This window comes from Lolium rigidum, chromosome 6 (assembly GCF_022539505.1).
Source record: "Lolium rigidum isolate FL_2022 chromosome 6, APGP_CSIRO_Lrig_0.1, whole genome shotgun sequence".
Taxonomy (NCBI): domain Eukaryota; kingdom Viridiplantae; phylum Streptophyta; class Magnoliopsida; order Poales; family Poaceae; genus Lolium; species Lolium rigidum.
The window spans coordinates 214,967,183-214,986,737 of NC_061513.1; the positions used below are offsets into that span (position 1 = coordinate 214,967,183).

Sequence of the window (19,555 nt, forward strand, 5' to 3'; positions counted from 1 at the left end):
TTTCATATACATCTTATTTTGATTTAGAGTATGGTTGTATTGATTAGAAGAGAGGTTGTGTGGAGCAGTTTAAGGGAGAGTGAGCGTAAGCTAGTCCACGTGCAAATATTGCATCGCTAGAGCGCACGAGAGAAAAGAACGAGACATGCCCGCTGAAAACAGCCGATTCGAGTATCCCTCCTGAACCAGACAAAACGTTGCTTTAAGAACAACGTGGAGAAACCCACAAAACCAAACGGCACAAAAACTGTGCCCCCAATGCGAGCCAAGGAAAGTCCAGGATACCAAACGCGTCCTTGTTGCCTTGGTCGTCCTTGTTGCCTTGGTCACCATGCATATTGTAGAGAGCCTTTCTCTTTCTTTATCTTTAATGAACTAACAAGTAAATTGAATGGACTGAGGCCCAGTGATTTTAAACTATTAGCAACTCTCGAACAATGTGTGATATTATGCATTTTTTATTGGTACTCTTTTCTAGTACGATAGGGCCCATTTTAAGTCAAATTTTGCGGGCTTAGCCCTGGTTGTTGGATTGATAGTTGGAATGAATTGCAGAAAAATAAGGGTGCAAAATGGCGATGGAACAAGGAATTGAGCTGCTGAAGATGGTGGCATGTGACGTCTTCAATCGAACTAAAGGCATGGCGCCAACATGTCAAAATTAGACAGTGGTTTAGATTTATCAGCAATGACTGTATTTAGGCCTTGCTTAGACTAGGTTGAGGTAGTTGACTCGTTTGTTTCTTGTTCTAATTTTTGTTTGCTGGTTCCTGCTTGACTGATACATCATTTGGATGCCGTGATGTATGCGAACTGTATCTTTTATCTACCTTAAGTTCCGTTAATGAAGCTGGAGAAACCCCTTCGGTACATACAAAAATGTGTATTTCTTCTTAAAATGGGGAACCTGGTGTCCTAAAGCACAACCATGTTCACATGTCACCCCTAAGAATCACAGGCGATAAAACTCCACATACAGAACCACAAACTTTTGAAGTCACGGTCTGACCAGAGAAGCGCTGTCCTCGTTCGTTGCATTCTTTCTCGTAATCGAGCGGATAATACCCCAACCGCACGATAAAATACTCCTAGTAATAATGTTGTAAGTGAGCTTGCACTTGCCGGACATTGGTCAGGTTGTCAAAAGAGCTCAGAATTTTCTATAGCTCATCCTGTTTATTGTTAAACCAGCATACGACACAACAAATGTTGTTGCCAACATCGAAGGTCATACTACAACTACATGAACAGTTGTCCTTGGAAGCATAATTGCATAAGCAAACACATCGATGACAACGGCATGCAATCTATTCTAGGAGTGTCCCATCCATCACAGTAACAGCTTCTCCCTTGATTTGGACTCTCCCATTTGCGTTGTCTAGTTCCAGGTATAGTGTTCCACCACTTGGAGATGCCTGACGATACATGGACATACAAAGGAAAACCAACATGATGGTTTAGCTGGTCGAGCACATGTTGTAGCTTCTTTGTTATTAAAATAAAGCATAGACCTTCAAATGTTAACTAATTTTCTGAAAACATAGCTAAGCACATACTTGATATGCCAGTCAACTTTTGCTTCCCCAGCTTTCTACACCAATAGGGTGCCAAAACACAATGTATACTGCCAGTAACAGGATCCTGTCAAAATATTGCGATCAGAGGGTGCCAAAACATGCAGCTGTATTACATGGAGAGTATCGATAGCCAACATGTGTTTACAGATTTAAATGAAAGAGGTTTCTTTTATACATACTTAGTAAAAGAGGTTTAGGATATAGGGTACATACTCGTTTTGGTTGTCAAAGAAGCTCGGCTCCTTATAATCTAGTCCATATGAACAAGGTAGACTGGTTCTAACAAAACAAAATAACTCATGATGATATTTATTTCTTTCTTTGTTATGTGTGGTCGTTTGATCCAGTTCCTTTTGTTTCGTTTAGATGGTGCTCATTGTATATATCTGCCGCTAAGGAAGTGAGTTTAGCTCAACTGGTTGGGGGAGTGAATGTACAAACCCAGCACCTGAGTTCAAATTCTCATGGAAGCGAATTTAGGTTCCTATTTATACTTGAGGCCCAGGCTGGTCCTGGTACTCATGCAATTTATCTTGAGGACTATGCTTTAATCTCAACGAAGGTTAAAAATCTTAATACTCATGCCAAATGGCTGCGTGCATCCCTAGTTGGTGCAGAGGCCGGGAAGTGAAATTATCCCCATTTTAAAGTTTCAGAAACGTCTTAGCAGTTGGAAAGGAAAGTTATTATCCATTGGAGGAAAATTGATTCTAATTAATTCAGTACTAACGAATTTGGTACTGCATATGGTCTCTTTCTTCCTCTTGCCGAAAGGAGTCTTACGAAAACTGGACTACTACCGGTCAAGATTCTTTTGGCAAGGAGATAATGAGAAGAAGAAATATCGATTGACAAAATGGAGTGTTGTTTGCTGTCCTAACGACCAAGGAGGGCTGGGTATTCACGACCTAGAGGTCAAGAATAATGCTCTCCTAGGTAAGTGGTTGTTCAGGCTGCTTACGGAGGAAGGGACCTGGCAAACAATGCTTAAAAGGAAATATATTGGCATAAAAGCATTATCACATGTTACTTGGAAACCAGGTGATTCTCATTTTTGGGCTGGGCTAATGGCAACGAAGAATCATTTCTTCCGTCATGGTACATTTTCCATTAAGGATGGATCGGAAATTCGTTTCGGGAGGATAGGTGGCTTGATGGCACACCCCTCCGAGAACAATATCCCGCTTTGTATTCTATAGTGCGTTACAAAAATGAGACCATCGCTAAGGTGATGGACAGTTCTCCTCCAAATGTAACGTTCCGTAGGGATTTGTTAGGACAGAGGTTGTTGGACTGGAACGCCTTACTTCGATGTTTGGCGAATGTTCATCTACAACCTGGTCGTGACGAATTTCGTTGGAATCTACATGAAAATGGTAAATTTTCGGTAGCTTCCATGTACAATGCACTTATTCATCCGGATTTACCAATCGATACACCTAATAACAATAAACTTTGGAAGTTGAAAATCCCTTTGCGGATAAAGGTATTTGGATGGTACCTCCGCAAAGGCGTTATTCTCACGAAAGATAATCTAGCTAAGCAGAATTGACAAGGGAGTAAACAATGTGCTTTCTGTCACCAGGAGGAGACAATAAAACACTTGTTTTTCAATTGCAGGTTCGCTAGGTCTATATGGTCAGTCATCTAGTTAGCTTCGAGCTTGTATCAGCCACGTAGTGTTACCAATATCTTCGGGAATTGGCTAAATGGCATTGATCCTAGGTTCAAGAAGCATATTAGGGTGGGAGCGATTTCCATTATTTGGTCGCTTTGGCTATGTAGAAATGATAAATTGTTTAATGGTACTAATTCTTCTCTGTTGCAGGTTATATACCAGTGTACCAATCACCCTCCGCTTATGGTCGTCGCTCCAGCGTGTGGAGCATCGAGACCTGTTTACGAAGGTCTGTTCACGGTTGGAAGCTGCGGTGAGGGATACTTTTTCCCTACATGGATGGCAGCATAATCTAAGGATCGAATCTCCTCCAGTTTAGGCGTCTTTACAATTTCTCGATATGATATGTAATCTCGCCTTTTATTTTGATGTCAAGACTAAACAACGGCTGTGTGCATCTAAGATATGCAGAGGTCGGGTGTAATGACTTAAAACTCTTAAGTAATAAAGCGCCTCTTATCGAAAAAAAAATATCTGGCGCTGGCTAAAACACTAACAGTAGCGCTGTGCGGGGCTTTTCTGTTTTCTCTAGTTTTCAGTTTCGGACTATTGAAACTTACGCTGTTGTTCCGTTATCTTGTGATCCATAGTGGAACCCGGCCATGTTTTTCTTTTGGGGGGGGGGGGGGGGGTATGGAAAAAATCATTTATGGCTACGATGTGTTAGAGATATAAAACAGCTCCTGTACGTGTTATCTGTATAGGTTCAGGTCTGCACCCACGTTTTCTGTTCCAAACTCTGATCCTGTAATGCCACGCACTGTTGCTTATATTAACACGAACCCGAGGCCCGAACAGGTCAATTGGTTCCAATCTACTTCGTTAACATGGTACCAGAGCATCTCCTCCTGATCTAGCTCTCACTGACAAAAAACCCTGCCGCCGCCGCTTCGATCAGCCGCCACCGCTTCGATCAGCCGCCACTGCTGCCACTCTAAAAACCCTGCCGCCGCCACAGTTTCTCTGCCGCCGCCGCTAAACCCAAACCCAGAAAACCAAGCTAGCCAGAAATCTCTGCCGCCGCCGCCAAAACAAAACCAAGCCAGACAAAAATCTCTGCCGCCGCCGCCAAAACCCACACCAAAACCAAAGCCGCCAAAACTTCTGCCGCCGCCACCAAACCAAACCAAAACCAAAACCCAAGGCAAAACCCATGGCCTCTTCTTCGCCCACGACGGTATTGACCGCCACTCTCAGGGCTCCTCCAACTTAACTACTCACACGCAAGAACGCTCTGGTCTGGAAGGCCCTAGTCCTTCCTACTCTTCGCGGTGCACGAGTCCTGGATCTTGTTGAAGGAATTGAGAAGGCACATATTGAGGAGATTGAGGTTGAAGATTCCAACCAGAAGAAGATGGTCGTCGACTTCAATTGGATTGCTCGTGATCAGAAGGTTCTCCGATGGCTGTTGAATGCTCTGTCCCCTGATGTTCTCGTTCATGTAATTGGACTAGAGACCTCCTCTGAATTTTGGGCTGCACTCAACTCTCATGTCTCGGCCGCCTCCAAGTCTCGGGTGCAGCAACTGCGAGGTGCTCTCAACGACACCAAGAAGCATGATTTGTCTGCCGAGAAATATTTTGCTAAGATGAAAACGCTTGCCTCTGAACATGCCGCTGCAGGAAAACCCTTGGATGATGAACTCATCTGGTATGTTCAGAATGGCCTTGGAAGCCCCTACAACAACCTCACCACCGATGTTCGTGCAAACCCGGCCACCTCCTTGTCAGATTTATTTGATCAAGTTCAAGCTTATGATCATCTCCATAAAACTGAAGATGTAGGGTTCTCATCCTCGGCCAATGTTGCACGTCGAGGTCCTTCCCCACGTGGCCCGGACCCTCCTTCGCACGGCCAGGACCGCTGGCGTGATGACCGTCCGCGTCAACAGTATGATGACCGCGGACGTGGTGATGACCGTAGACCTCAAGATCGTCGCGATGATTATGGACGCCGAGATGATCGTGATCGCCGTGATGGTGGAGGATACCATGATGGTGGTGGATACCAAGGTCACCGCGATGGTGGTGGCTACCAAGGTCGCCGGTATGATAATCATCGCAATGACAGGGAAACAGTGGGTGTCCTCGTCGTCATCCTACTCCGTATGTCGACACTACTTGTCAAATCTATGACATTCATGGACATCCGGCCAAGGAGTGCTGGTGGCGCTACGGTGATGACCGTGGTGACAATGGTGATCGTGGTGGTGACAAGGGGGCTAATTTTGCTTCCCAAGGAGTTGATACAAACTAGTACTATGACACAGGGCCACTGATCATATCACAGGCGAGCTGAACAAGCTCACTACTCATGATGCATATAATGGACAAGATCGTGTTCGCACATCAGAAGGCAGAGGTATGCACATTAGTCATATTGGTCATTCAGTCTTGTGCACTCCTCATAATTCTTTTCATCTCAATGATATTCTCCATGTTCCAAGTGCTTCAAAAAATCTCTTGTCAGTGCATAAATTTACACTTGATAATCATGTCTATATTGAATTTCATCCTTTCTTCTTTCTGATCAAGGACCAAGCAACACGAAGAATTATGTTTAGAGGTCCATGCTATGGAGGCCTTTATCCTTTGATGCCCATCTCCAATGAATCCTCCAAGCATGCCTTCATCACAATAAAGTCGTCATCATCTACATGGTATCGTCGCTTAGGACATCCGTCTTCGTTTATCGTTCAACAAGTTATTAGGAAAAATAAAATAGCTTACACCCTAGAGATTACCCCATATGTTTGTGACTCATGTTAGTTAGCTAAAATGCATCAGTTACCTTATCCTACTTCCACTAGTAGATCCAGTCTTCCTTTGGAACAAGTTTTTCCTGATGTATGGGGTCCTGCTCCTCTCTCTGCGGGAAAACATGCCTATTATATAAGCTTTATTGATGATTTTAGCAAGTTTACCTGGATATATTTGCTTAAAAAACGTTCTGATGTTCATCAAGCTTTTCTTCAGTTTCAGCAATATGTTGAGCACAAGTTTAATAGGAAAATTATTACAATGCAAATTGATCGGAGAGGGGAGTATGAAAAACTCAATACCTTTTTCCAACAAGTTGGCATCTCTCACCATGTCTCATGTCCTCATGCCCACCAACAAAATGGCTCTGCTGAAAGAAAACATTGCCACATAGTTGAAGTTGGTCTTGCTTTGCTTGCTAATGCATCTATGCCTCTAAAATATTGGGATGAAGCGTTTCTCATAGCCACCTTTCTGATAAACCTTCTCCCTAGCAAAGTCATTAATTCTGATACTCCTGTTGAAAGGCTTCTTCGTGTTACACCAAATTATGATGCTCTTCGAACTTTTGGTTGTGCTTGTTGGCCAAATCTTCGACCCTATAACACACATAAACTTGCTTTTCGTTTCAAGTGTTGTGTCTTCATTGGTTATAGCCCTCTTCGTAAAGGAGTAAAATGTCTAGACATATCTACATGACGGTTTTATATCTGTCGAGATGTTGTCTTTGGTGGAAATGTGTTTCCTTTCGCTGCACTTCGTCCAAATGCCGGACCTCTTCTTCGGAAGGAAATTCTTCTCCTTCCATCCATGTCATCTACCTTGCATGAGGATGTGTCACAAGCTAATGATCATATGTCTACTTTTGTGCCTATTACTGATGTGTTGCAGGCTGGTGGAGATACAGGAGAAAATCTGAGACAAAACAGTGAAGAAATCCGGAAATGCATTTTGACTCTCGGGTCTATATGCTCCTGGATCTTGGACCAACCAGTCCCCGCCAGATGTAAGCCCATGTGCGCACATTGTCATGTATTGATCTCAGTATTCACATTATTGAACAGTGTTCCATGTCCCACTAGCCACAACATTAAGTGCTCCCGATTGCCGGTACACATGGTTGGACAACGACCTGGACTAACGCTTCTGTCTTGGACTGCATGTGTTCTTTGGCCGAGTAGTACAGCTTAGCAGTCCCAGTGCTAAGCGGTAACTCCCACCGGCTAGACCTGTAGCAACCACAGTACAATTATGATTTTGCACAAAAAAACTCCTTTACATATTCAAAATCGTTCAAATTATGCTTGCAAACTCTAAAATCTTCTCCGTCCTCCCTCCGCCGATCCCTTGCAGTCCGCCTGCGCCGTCGCCCCTCCGCTCACCGTCGGAGGGATCCCGCGTGGGTCGGCCCAGTCGGAGGTTTCCCGCGGGGTACTCCGCGCGGAGCTCCCTCCTACTGTTGCGTGGCCACTCAGCTCGACTATTGAGGGCTCGAGCAAGGCCTCGCCGGCGGAGGACTAGTACCGGCATGGGGGAGCAAGGCCGTGCCGCTCCCGTTCCCACCCTAGCCTTGTCGCCACATTCCCGTTTCCATCCCCGATAGGAGTTCGTCCTTCGTCACCTCTTCCTCGTCAACCACGCCGCCGGAGCACCCGAGCTCCTTCGCCGGCCGATCCTAGCGCTGCCCTCCACCTCACCACCCTCTAGATTGTGCCGGAAGCAGCAGATCGACGAATGCGAGCTTGACTTTGTACCCTTCGGCCGCCGACGAAACAGAAAATTCTGGCAAACTCCAAGCATCCCTACACCTCCTTGACATCTTCTACAAGCCCAGGGTGAGCAGGCGCACATCCCCAACCACTTCTCCGTCTCCCCATATTCACATCGATGCCGATTTATGGTCAACGTCACCAGCAGCCTGACAGCCTAAAGTTCAGAGAAACACTGAGTCAAATGCTGAACCCAATCATATCGGAACTCTGAATCAGATTCTTCCAGCACCGGAGGAAATAATTATATGACCATCCTTACAATCAGTGATGCATAATCATGGAGTAACTAAACTTTGACTGGCCAGACTGGAAATAAGGGTGGGATGCTCATAAACAAGTCAGACCTCTGCTCTCATGTGCATGTAGATCACAAGGGTAAAATACAGACCACACTGGGAGAAAGCATTCCAAATCAGTGGGATCATGCTGGAGATTTGCAAGAATAACACGGATGCGATAAGGCAGCTAGCAAGTACACGAACAGATATGTGTTTTGACATTAGAATGCATAGTACTGTACACAAAGTATTGATAATAAGCAACTTATGTGAAAATCAGCTTACACAAACAAGAAATATTTACCCTCGTGATAGGATAAGCCGCCAAGCATATGGAAAGTGTAGAATTCCCCCGGGTGACTTTCTTGCTCATATTGTCATATGTAAATCATGATTGTGTAAACATCTAGAAATCGTGTAATGATGTATTGTTATGGCACCGAATGACAAAATACCAGAAGAACTTTCAGGTGTAGAGATAATTTACCATAAGTTGATTATGGAAAATTCCAACAATGTCACAATATGTTTCTCACCTTCATTTCTTCTCCACGCCATGAACGGAAATGTTTGTTAATGAGCTCAAGAACCTTGTCCACAGACCATTCCCCATCTAATTGTTGCATGTCTATTCGACCGTTGAAGAAATACAACACCTAACAGACAGAGTCAGGAAGATGGAATATGGTCAGAATCTGGAGAACAGAAGATTATGAAGTGTTGTACAATAAGACATACCGTCTAAATATTCTCAAGCAATTAGGATGGTTCTTAAAGGGCTCAAAAACCTCTTGGTGGTGCAATATGGCATACACAACCCTGATCAGGAACATGTTAGAAGCAGTTTTGGTTCTGCCTATCCAGTAAACTGCATTGGGAACTAACATACCTTGGGATTTCTGGGCAATGCATATCTGAGGATTGCATTCATGATTTCCAGAACGATTCTAAAGTTACGATGTAAGATAACTGTAGAGTACCATATCATCTGAGACGATGCCTGTTTTCAATTTGATCAGATATAACTTTGAGAGCCTTGTAATTTTTTAACTCAGCTAATTTGGCATACCTGTTAGATAGTACATACAAGCAAAAGGACAAGTTAGCTTTACGTGCAAAAAGTAAGAACCGAATAGCGATTGAGATAACATACTTGCGAGAAAGCATGTCGAAGAGGCTAACCTGCCTTTGAGATGCATACGCGCTCAGCCTATGGGCATGAAGGCCCATGTTTGCTAGAACCGTGAGACAGTTTGCGTGAAGGTAAACATCTGCAAGTACAGATAAGGTTATCATTAGACAGTTATGAACCAAAGTAGTTTTTAGCTAGTGTGTAGTAAGCTGTAAGAATGGATAAGAGTGAGGGAAAAGGAAACTTCTAATGAAGTATGATCGATAACATTGGGTGATTTTTTTAGGTACGTAAACTTCCCTGAAACAGCAAAAGATTCAGGTACGTAATTGCAGCATGGAGAGGTTATACTTGTTGGTGAACTGCATACATAAATCTAAAATCTGCGACTCCACATCAACATGAAACCTCGGAAACTAAATTTCATATGAATAAACATGTAAGAGAAACAAGCAGTGATAGCTAAAGTAATACCCCAACAGACACTTATCATGTACGGTAACATAGCCTCAGTTTAAGTTTACAATGTGACAAGAACAATGTGAGTTCTCATAATTTGTCGACAACTTAATTATGGCAAATTTAAAGCACAATTTTAGTTATGGCAAATTAATTAACAAAGGGAAGGACGACAATAATTCTTTCAGCATTTCACTTGCAGTGACCACAAACTATGATCCTTTTTCCCACCAACTAGCCACGACTTCAAATTCATAACCTCATGTTTGTGTGAACCAGTCCTAATTCACCCTGACGTTTTCTGCAACCAGATTAAGCAATAACTGAACATTTTTATATTTACTCAGTCCTTCATTATTCGATAGATTCCTACCTATCAAGCAGTCCAACCCTCCGGTAGCCCATTTTTGAACTACAAAGCACGAACCCTTTTTTTCACGAACTAGACAGGACTGCATCATTTGACAAACAAATTTTGACTAATAACTTGCTAGGACTGCCACATTTTGTTTTCCTGTTTTCATGTGTTCCTAATATCAAACTAACAAATTCTGGAACCAGATTACTGAACTACTGCATTTTAATCCACTCGGTACAAGCTTTTGGGCAGGAATATTTACCTCTTGGTCCAGCCCTTCGATGTTTGATTCATATTTACGGTGCACTGCGCGGAATCAGCCTGCCCGTCACCTTCTACCTCGCCGGCACCTGCTACTGCTTCGACGATGCCTGCCACAAAGGGATCCAGCTCAATCGACCCGACATGGCTGTACACACCGTCTCCACTCTCCACTCTCCACCAGACCACCTTCAGAATTCGCTGCTCCATCAGCTGCGCCCCCATAGATTGCCGCACTTCAATGACAGACATGAATTCTCCTGGTCATAATCCGAGACAAAATTAACCTCCATAGTTTCGAATCGGGAAAAATCGCATCCACTAACCTGCTCACTGGTTTCAGCACGGGGCGGGGGGAGGGGGGAGTCCATAGCCGTCGCCGGTATCTCGCCTAGTGGCGTGCACCCTCGCCGCTTTCCTTGCCTAACCGCCAGCTGAATCGCCGGAATCCAGAACATGGGGAACAGCCGAGGAGCTTCTACAGTTCTGTGGCACCGTCATGGCGATACCAATCTCGTTTTCGTTTTCATTCGTCATGGTCCAGGTACCCCACCTCGACATGTTCCTCAGGTCCAACTCGTCAGCACGAGTGCACGACACGTCCGTCAATCTCAGCAAACTCGTCGTCATACGCCGGTTACTTTCCCGTGGGCCAAGGGTACCAGCATACACGGGGCCACCGGCGTATTCATGTATTACTGCTGCTTGCATGTCAGACTTTTGTCTCTGGTATATCAATCTCCAAGCACTTTATAACGGTAGAGATAACAAGATTAGATGCACCCGGGAGCCAAAACTCCATGCCCGAAGAAATCACTCAAAATGAGTCACAATCAAATTCTGAAGAAGAAGACGAATCTAGCGCGCGATCCCACCATGATCCTCCTCGCACCTCGTATACTGTGCGTGATGATCCCGGGGTGGATAGGCATGCTGCTCCCGAGGTGCAGCCATCCACTCCCGTGAGCTCCCGCGCGCGTCGCCCGATTGTTTATCGCCGGCGTCCCCGGTCCCCGATCCACCGCACTGCTGGCCGGTTCAGCGGCGACAGCCACGCCTACGCAAGCGGCGTTGCCCGGCGAACACACACCCGACGGCGAAGACAGCATGCATCGATTGTCTGCGTCATGTCGCTGCTCACGGCCGGTCAGCCAATCATTGGTCGCTCGATCCGGTGAAGAATCCGGTGCCGAAAACAATGATGATTCCGATGAAGATTCGGTGCGCGTTCTCCCGGATCTTTGTGCATTCTCCGCCGCAAATATCTCTCGTGGCTCGCGTACAAACTCGACTTCAAAAGGGTATCAAAAATCCGCAAAGTTTATACTTGATGACATTGTAAGGTATGGTTTGCTTGTATCTACGGATGAACCACGCTCTCCGTCCGAGGCACTTGAAGATCCTCACCGGCGCACTAACAAAGGAGGAAGAACATGATGCCTTGCTCAAAAACAACACATGGCATTTAGTTCCTTCAAGTTCTGGTCGAAATTTGATAGACCTGCCAAATGGGTTTATCGAATCAAGCGACAGGCGATGGCAACCATTGATAGGTAGAAATGCTCGGTCTTGTTGCAAAAGGTTTCAAACAACGATATGGTATTGATTATGAAGATACTTTTAGTCCAGTTGTTAAAGTAGCTATTATCATAACAGTGTTAGCTATTTCAGTCTCCAGAGGTTGGAATTTGCGACAGCTAGATGTCAAGAACGCGTTTTTGCATGGTGTTCTGGAGGAGGAAGTCTACATGAGGCAACCACCAGGTTTTGAAAATCCCAATGCTCGTCATCATGTTTGCAAACTTGACAAAGCCTTGTATGGCTTGAAACAAGCTCCTCGAGCATGGTACTCTAGACTTAGTTCAAAATTGCATGATCTTGGTTTTGTTCCTTTCAAGGCAGACACTTGATTGTTTTTTTTCCAGAAGGCAGGAATTACTATCTATATTCTGATCTATGTTGATGATATAATAGTTACTAGCTCTTCTGATGGTGCTATTCTAGCTTTGCTTCGACAATTAAATGAAAATTTTGCTATCAAGGATCTTGGTGAACTAAGATCATTTCTTAGGCATTGAAGTGAAGAGGTCGCCAAAGGGGTTGCCGTTAAGCCCGGGAAAAATATGCATTTGATTTGCTCAGCAAACTTGGTGCATGACAATGTGTGATCCGCTCCTACACCTCATCTACTACAGCATCCTCTATCCCTTTGTTGTTGGAGATCCTCTTGGTCCTGAACATAGTACCAAATACGAAGTATTGTTGGAGGTTTGCGATATCTCACTCTCACTAGACTAGATTTGGCTTTCTCGACAGAACAAAGTATGTCAATTTTCACGCTCCAACCATCGCTCATTGGACAGCTGTCAAGAGGATAATGCGCTATGTCAAGGATACGCTTGGTTTTGGTATAACCTTTCTAACCATCTACTTCTACACTTTTAAGTGCTTTTTCGAGATGCGCATTGGGCAGGATGTCTGGATGATAGGCGCTCACGGGGTTTTGCTATATTCATTGGACCAAATCTAGTTTCTTGGAGTGCTGGAAACAAGCCATCTTGTTTCAAGGTCTAGTACGGTGGCGAGTATAAATCATTAGCTAATGCTACATTTGAGATGATCCGGGTTGAAGCTCTTTAGAATGAACTTGGAGTTAAGTTGCAAGAGAAACCATGTCTTTGGTGTGATAATCTAGATGCACAGGCTGCAAAACCCAGTTTTTCGTGCTTCGTACTAAAGCACATTGAGATAGATTTTCACTTTGTTCGAGAGAGAGTTGCTTGCAAAGAAATTGGCTATAATATTTGTCTCTAGCAAAGATCAAGTTGCATGATGGAGTTCGATAAGGCTCTTCCTGTTAGAAATCTTCATAAGTTTAGGCTAACCTAAATCTTGAAACAGCTCCTGTACGTGTTATCTTGTATAGGTTCAGGTTGTATAGGTTCAGGTCTGTTCCCACGTTTTCTGTTCCGAACCATGATCCTGTAATGCCACGCACAGGTTTTCTGTTGCTTATATTAACACGTACCTGAGGCGGTTCCAATCTACTTCGTTAACAAACGTTTAGAACATTCTGGAAGTAGAAAAGCCTACAAGACTGTGGTATCCATAGGTTCAGTACTGTGAAAGATGCAACATACGTGAAACCTGCGCAGAATTAAGTGCGGGGACTTTGGAGAGGTAATTATACAGGACTCTTGTTATAGTTATCAACATAGTAGTATATTGGTACAAGAAATGGTCAATGACGTGTTAAGTTAAAACAAGCTTCGAAATTTTATGTACAACTTCGGATTAAGAAAGGATATCACCTCATCTATCCCAAATTTTGGGCAGAAGAAACGTGTGAAGAAGTCATATCCAGATCCAGCAGGTGCCGGTCCTGTAACAATAAGCAATTAATGTTTCTGAAGTAAAAGTGGTCTAAGTGAGTAATAAGCGAAGAGACAGTTGCCCAGCTTAAAGAATGGTCACAGCTGCACCAGCATGCTTTATTTTAAGATGACAAAGCTGATTCTCGAAAGTAAATATGCAAGCAAAAAAAAAGTTTAGAGACGGTACAATGAGGTCACCATCGGCCTTCGATTTGTGAACACTGACAAGAGATGCGCCGTTTAGGGTCTCTGGGATCAAAGGCACATTGTTGGCGGTGTCGCAACCCACAAAATTGTCCATGGGGAAATCCAGCTCAATGAACAGCTTCCCCTGCTCTTCTTCAGTACTCCCTGGTGTAGTAACTTTCTTGGCAGTTAGAATCCCGGACCTGGTCATGAACTCCACCATGCCATGCTCGGCAAGAACAGTCTTGAAGAGGAAGTGCGCCGAGGCCAGCGTCGCGTGCCCGCAGAGGTTGACCTGAAAACCGCAACGCACGAGCAGAACTGCATGCAGCAAATGCTCAAGCAGATGGAGATGGGTAGGCACCATATAATTCGATAGTTAGTGCAGATGAGTCAAGGGCGAGATATTGTGCAACTCGACGGGACGGATTCAGGACTTGAGATCGATGCTGGTAGTAAAAGGCGGCTCTGAGATTCGTGGAGGGGACGAATGGGGAGCTAGGATACCTCAGTGACGGGAGTGAACCATCGGAGGTGGAACCGCGCGGCGGTGCCGGCTGGCCGGGTGGAGTCGCGGACGAGGAACGCTGTATCTGAAAGGTTGAACTCGGCGGCGACGGACTGCATCCACCGCTCGTCCGCTGCGACGCCCTCGTCTTCGAGGAGGCATACCGCTGCGGGGTTGCCCTTGAATGGCTCGGCCGCGAAGGCATCCACCTGCGACGAGGCCACGGCAAGGTCAACGTCAACGTCACCGTCCCGCCGACGAGTACTGACCACGGCGTATCGGATAGCTTTCTTGCCCATTTCCACGAAGCTGCAGGCGGCGGCGGTAGCTGATGCTGCTGCCGATTTGCTCGAATAGTAATATATACTGGAGTAGCTGCTGACGATTGTGGAGGGGTATTCAGCAATGACCAAATCGAGATGTTAGAGCATCTTCACTCGTCCCCCGATGAGGCCCTCCAGTGACGTTTTTCCCATCCGGACGGCGAAATTCGGCCAGTCGTGTCCCCGGTTCCTCGTTTTCGTCCGGATTTGGCCAATCACACCATCCTGGCCCCCGGGGACCTATCGGGGACTCCGGACGAGTGAAAAGCGGGGAAGGGCCCGATCTGTCGGTGACTCGACGCACGAACCCCACCGCCACGTCGCTCAAAATCTCCCCCACCCCTCGTATCTCTCTCGCCGCCGCACCACCCCGCCGCTTGTTGCCCGCATTCAGTCGCCGCCCTCCTTCCCCACCTCGCGCTATATTCCGCCGGTCTTTGGACGACCGGCCTATCTGGCTGCTCTTCCGCCGCCCTCTGTTTTCCGACTTTGGCTCGCTCTCGTCGCTCGCGGCTCGGGTTGCCTCGACCACGCCCATCGGGTGTTCGTCCATTTGCCTCGCCCGGCCATGGACTCGGACGAAGAGGAGGAGCAGATGTTCGTCGAGCTTATGCAAGAAGAGATGGCGGCGGCTCGCCCATAGACGACGAGCACATGATGATCCTCGGTTGCTTGGCAAGCATGTACGCCGGATCGGCAGGCGCGGTCGACGTGGTGGGTCGGCACCGGTCGCCGGAAGTGCAAGCCGAGAACAGCGAATGGAGGGCTGCTGCATGTTGTACGCGGAACTACTTCGCCGACAATCCATTGCACGGTGAGGGTGTTTTCGGCGTCGTTTCGGGATGAGCTGAAGCTATTTTCTGCAAATTGTTATGCCATCCGAGACTTTGATCCCTACTTCGGATGCAAGGCGGATTGCTGATCGGTTTGGTTGGATTTTCGTCATCGCGAAGTGCACGGTGGCTATAAGGATGCTTGGCGTATGGAGCTCCCGGTGATGGTGCGGATGACTATCTTCGGATGGCGGAGTCCACCGCCCTTGATTGTTTCTACCGGTTATCAGCAGGGCCGTCATAGCGATGTTCGGGGACTATTGCTTGAGATCACCGCATCGTCGAAGACACTCGGAGGATCCTTGCAACAAATGAAGCTAGGGGTTTTCCAGGGATGCTTGGAAGCATTGGATTGCATGCATTGGCAACTGGAAGAAGCCGTCCGTTTGCGTGGCGGGGAATGTACAAGGGTCACAAAAAAGGCACACTGTGATACCCGAGGCGGTGGCTACCCATGATCTCTAGATTTGGCACTCTTTTCTTTGGTATGCCCGGATCCAACAATGACATCAACGTCCTAAAACTGCTCCCCGGTCTTTTCCAAGCTTGTTGAGGGTCATGCTCCCCCGGTGGACTATGTGATCAATGGTCGGCACTACAACAAAGGATACTACCTTGCAGACGGTATCTATCCAAAGTGGGCAATATTGGTGAAGACTATCTCGAACCCTAGCACCCCCAAACTTTGCGAGTTTATCAAGAAACAAGAAGCTTGCGAAAAGACGTCGAGCGTGCATTTGGTGTCCTCCAGCAGAGATTTGTTGTCGTCCGGTTCCCCGCTATGACTTGGTCCAAAGATCAGATGTGGGAGATGATGAGCTAGCGTGTGTGTGCCTACACAATATGATTATTGAAAATGAGCGAAAGCATCCGGTTCCTACAGGCTGAGCAAGAAGCGCCATATGAGAGAGAGGGTCCTCTTGCATGACCTAATCACCAGTGCCTCCATCATGGGCCGCCTTCATTGCTATGCGCCGGGAGATTCGAGACTCTACAATGCATCGAGCTTCGCTGCAAGATGATCCGAGGTGGAGCACATATGGAGGCTCGAGGCAACGTCAACGCCGACGCCAACTAGTCCGTCTAAATTTGTTTGAAAAATTGTGAAATTGTGTGCTTCATTTGTTTCGGCACTCTGTTAAACATTGTGCCGATTATCGCCGAATTTGTTTCAGCAATTTTACGTACTCTTGGTCGCCGAACTTGTTAAATTTTATGTTAAATTTGTTTGGAATATGTCAAATGGTCGAGGTTGGGGGTTTTCTGCCGAGGGACGAGCCGGAACTTCGGCGCTCCCCAGGCCAAATCTTCCTCCAATCCGGACGAAAATTTCGCCGGATTTGGGCGTGGGGAGCGCCAACGAGTGGGGATGCTCTTAGAGCATCCCAGCCGTTCCACCCCGGCGAAAATCCGGATTTAACAACCCCGGATTGGATGTAAAAAGGGTGGGGGGGACAATATTTTTCCAGCCGCATCTCCGGCTTTCGCCCATTAGCGGCGTTAGATTCAAAATATTGTCTTCCCGCTACACAAAAGAATCGCCAATGTCCGGCGATCGGATCAGCCACATTCCGGCAATCGAAACTAGACGACTACAGGTTCATCGGCGGTCCCGTCCTGAGCAACACCGTCTAGCGCGGCATCGGGCGTTGCATCGGTATAATCAGCAATGACGAAATCGAGATGTTAGCATTCCCTGTGTGACACCCGGGTACCGATGAACACGTTCTTATCGTCACCAAATTAACAACCGGACGTGATTCGCATAACAAAACTGCACGTCGTAAGATTTTGACAGTAAATTGGGCTCATTACCTAGCAAGCCGTTACATCATCCGCCAGGATATTGTACTACAGGATAAAGTCAAGGCATGTTGTTGAATTCCATGCTAATCTAAACCTCCTTTGATTTTTTATAAGAATTGTTTAGAATTGAGTTCTTGTGGGTTTTTTTAAAACAATCCTTAAGAATCTTGTATGCAAATTTTATTAAAAATGACATTAGGTTAGACATCGTGAAAAAACCATTTACTGCAATCAAAGTGAGTTACTCTTTCCATAGGGTTTAGTTAGACATGGATCTCAATCCTATAGACTCCCGTTTCTACGTTTCCCTATCTTTTATGAATCAAAGTAACCTAAACCTCAAAACTTGTCAACTAAAACCCCCCTTTTAGGTATAAAAAGCAGTAATTGTCAATCTTTAAATTAATAAAGCCTTGACAAGTAAAGAGTTTCAACAGGATCTAAGGTTGGTGGTCCCAATTTACTACCACTCCCTCCGTTTTTATTTAGTTCATGCTATGGGTTTAATCAAAATCAAATTTAGCTAAGTTTGATAAAAAAAATAGGAATAAAATCAGCATCCATCATACCAAATGCATATAACTTGAAAATATACTTTATGAAGATACTAATACTAAACATTTCACATTGTAGCTATCCTTAATTTTGCCTACGTGTTTGGTTATAATTTACAAAGTATCACTTTGACTAAACCCATAACTAATTATCAACGGAGGGAGTATTAAGCCGCGCAGCGATGGAAGTATCATGCGAGTAATATAAACGCATTTTATGCATATAAATGATAATGTCTCCCAATAATTAATGACGACAGAGATCATGGTGGTATCATAGGTAGATGTCGTACTATAACACATACAACAAGAAAAACATATTAATGTCAAATAAACCATATAAACAATTTTGCATTGACATTATTCAAATCAATAAATATAATAAAATTATGATACTACCACATAATACCATGCATTATAGAGTACAATAATATGCGGTGATACTTCTATATCTGAATGCCTTTAAAAATTTGCTTAGAACCCTTCTGTTGTCGTCGTTCCACCTTGTATGTGATGTGCGTAGCATAGGCACCACACATGCGGTGCATGCTCACGAAGTGGGTGGCCACCAGGGTTAGAGAAGGATGCGAGGCAGCGGAGTGAGTTCGTTGGGGTATGCGTCTTCACCGGTAAGGACAAGGAGGAGCAATCTGTAACTAGTACAAGGACTGCACTGCCCAAGCGACGCGTCTCCCCTATTTCCACACCGGCTCATCTAGTGGTAAGAATCTTTTTTGGTTGCTTTTCTTGTTCCGAACTCGGGACCCCAACGGCATAAACCTAGCGCAGCCGCCATTTTTTTGGCTCCTCACATCTCATCCCTTCTCTAAATTCCTCATATTATTCTCTGAAATTTCTTCACCTCTTGCGGATTTATCGATTATTGAGGAAATTTCTACTTGGGATCGGGACAGTACCTTTACCGGACAAGGTGTCATGTTCTGCTCAATTCGGTTCTATGTCTCTCCTATTTTTCTGGATTAGTTTCCTGCCAACGCTAGCAAACGCTTCGTTCGTTGTTGCCAACCTGATGACCAACAAGCTCTGGACCAAATACTCACGCGGTAGTTTTTGCGGTGCGTACAACTTTTTTCCCCAATAAAGTGCAGTTTATTACTTACAGAGTTCTAAGCATTATATTTAGCATCAGCGTAACTAAAATGCACACGCACTGATCGAGATAAAATGATAACTACAAAGTAAAATAAAGATGGCACAATACAAGACTTCATCGCACTAACTTCATACGCATCTAAGCTGATGGAGTACCGATCCAAAGATTATGATGTCATCTATGTTGGATAAAAATATCTCTCATCGTGTTCTTTAACCGTGTAGACACCTTCATAAATAGGTCACGATTCTTCACATGTTGTAGAAACGATCATGAATATAGCGTAATTGTGCACCGGTAAATAACCTAGAGAGTCGAGGTTACAACGTACAAACTCATGTGTTTCGATGTTATATATACTTTTGGATACAAAGCTAACTGAAACTTGCTAAAATTCAGGCCACGGCGAGTTAAGAACGGGCCGATCAATCACTAAGAGCATCTCCAGCTGTAGCGCCCATCTCGCCGATAGCATTTTAAGGGCCGGTATCGAAAATGGGCTTGCACCAGCGCGTTCCAAAAAGCGTCGGTGCTTTTCCAAACACAATAGAAACGCCGGCAATCCCGTGTCGGCCCCTTGGTG

At 45.3% G+C, this 19,555-nt stretch overlaps 1 pseudogene; it reads right to left on the bottom strand.

The window, feature by feature from the left end:
• Positions 1-1,005: 1,005 nt before the first annotated feature.
• LOC124665122 lies at positions 1,006-14,719 on the bottom strand (annotated as a pseudogene).
• Positions 14,720-19,555: the final 4,836 nt, after the last annotated feature.